The sequence below is a fragment of the Lonchura striata genome, chromosome Z (genome assembly GCF_046129695.1).
Source record: "Lonchura striata isolate bLonStr1 chromosome Z, bLonStr1.mat, whole genome shotgun sequence".
In the NCBI taxonomy this organism is placed as follows: Eukaryota; Metazoa; Chordata; class Aves; order Passeriformes; family Estrildidae; genus Lonchura; species Lonchura striata.
Genome location: NC_134642.1, coordinates 81,863,534 through 81,865,890, shown reverse-complemented (window position 1 = coordinate 81,865,890; position 2,357 = coordinate 81,863,534).

The following is a 2,357-nucleotide window of genomic DNA, read 5'->3' as shown; positions in this document are numbered from 1 at the left end:
CCCAGATGGAAATGTGGCTGTTCCAGGGCATGCTGTGCTATTTCAAGAACATGGACCTGCCAGACAAGAAGGGGTGAGTTTTCTTATGCAGGCACTGTCCAAAGATCCAATAGCACCTCTGAAAAAGAGCTGTTAGGCTAATGCACAATATGTCCCAGAGCAAACTGCCTCATGCCTTCTACAGCAGGGATTTCTGTAGGAAAACTGCAGGAGGGCTGAAAATCAAGGAACATCAGTGCCAGCCTGGCTGCAGTGGAATGGTCCCAGTGTGATGTCAGTGCCCCAGAGCCCCATTCCAGGAGGGGTGGCCTGCTTTGGATGCTGCTGTGTGTAATTTGGACATGCCTGATCTGGGTGGGCTCGCCAAAACTACGGTGAAATCTGCAAATGCATTTGGCAAAAAGTGTGCCAGGAGGAGCTGCTGAGCCTAAACACCCTGGAAGTTTCGCCTCTTCTTGGGAATCCTCTGGAGTGTGAAACAGGCTCCTGAGTCAGAGGGCAGTGGGTGGCAAAGGTTAGCAGATCTTACATTTGCTTCTTAAGAGGTGCTTCTGGAAGATCAAGCAAACAAAATTCCCGAATCCAATGCCATTTGAATCAACAGCTTTTATGTGTCAGCACAAGGCATAAATCATCACCAACCCAGAGGAAATTTTAGGTGCAGAAAGGCTTCAGCTCCTCAGCTCCTGGACAAGAGAGCTGTAATATATCTCATTACAGTCATGACTAGGTGATAACTAAACATCCAGGAGAGAGACATCTAAGAATGCATTGCCTCCCAGCTTCTGACTCCTGCTTTTCTAAGAAAGGGAAAAAAACAGCTCTGCAGCAGTGACTCAGCCTGGTCATTTCCCCCTTAAGGGTCAGCTGGTTGTTGTTATCACTTTGCTTCAAAGGCTGAGGAAGTTTACTCTTTCTAAGAATGAAGAATGTCATTACAGGTTCCTGTTGCCAACAGAAGTCTCTGCTTTTGTGCAATTCTCTTTGTCTATACTCGCCAGGCAGACCCCAAGCACAAACCCGCCCCCTCTTATTTAAACAACCAAAAAGCTTTATAGTCCTCCCTTGGAAATGTGCAAGCCACCCCAGAGCTGAATGATAAACTTTTCTCTCCAGACTACAGCCAAATCAAAACCAAAAGTTGTCAGTGTGGAAGTCCTGCTTAGGATACTTGCATTTTAGCGTCCACCTTTGCCAGGAGGTTGTGTTTCACCTTAAATAGGTTTTTAAAGCGAGCTGTAAACCTTTTGGTTCTAGATTTGACCCTTAAGGTTCTGTATCCTGGAATTAGATTTAATCGAGGCCCACCTTCAGCTGTGAAAGTGAGCACCTTCCTTTTTACTGAGTGTTTCAGCATGTTTCATCATGTTGTTTTGCATATGGGGAAGACACAACAAAACAAAACAGACCCACTGTTTTATCAGAGGTGTCTGAAATTTGTATCCAGGCTCTATGAACAAAAAAAAAAAAAAGAAAAAGAAAAAGCTGAGTGCTCCACAGCAAAATACAGCAGCTTTGGCTGCTGGTGCTGCCCTTATGGAAGGACTGGCAGGTGGGTGTTAGACCAGCACGAGCAGCAGAGCTGATGTGCTCTGAGGCTCAGCAATGCACAGTGTGTGAGTATGGATAAAAACACAAATAAAAACCTAGTGGTGAGGCAAAGAGCCCTGCTGGCTTGCTGTTCTTTGTCACTGTCCTGTTGTTATTCATATGCTGAATTTATGAATTTATTATATTATGAAATGCATCAAAATTATGCTCGCTGCTGTTAGTCTTCATAGTGGTGGCACGCCACACTTTGCTTCTGATGTTTCTTCTAAAATGTGTGTGGAAAGGGAGAAGGACCTGTTTCTTATTTGGTTTCTTTTTAAACTACCATTTATATTTATTTAGGATTAACTCCTGAGATTCTAAGGCCTGGAACACCCACCCCTCCAGCCTGTGGGCTGTAGAGGGAGCTCAGAGCACGCTCTGCACCAGGGTCATCCCCTCCATCCTCCTGGATGTCAGGACCATGCTGCCACAAGCCCTGAGGAAGGATGCTCAGCCAGCAGGGCTGAATATTTTCCTATTCCTCTCCTGGCCCAGCAGAGATTCATCACAGGGCCTGTAGTTTGTTTTTCCTCAAACTCACCTCTGCCAGGCATTTGGAGAACAACTGTGACCTAAAGCAGAGCTACTGTAAAGCCACTGGAAGACACAATTTCACACAGGAGCTTCATACAGAAACTGGACCCATCCAATAATTGGAAAGGGTGGAAAGTCTTCAAGAGGAAACAACCACCAAAATACTCTGTAGAGATGAGGAAAACCACGGGGAAAAAAAAAAAAAGAAACCAAAAAACAAAAAACAGCAA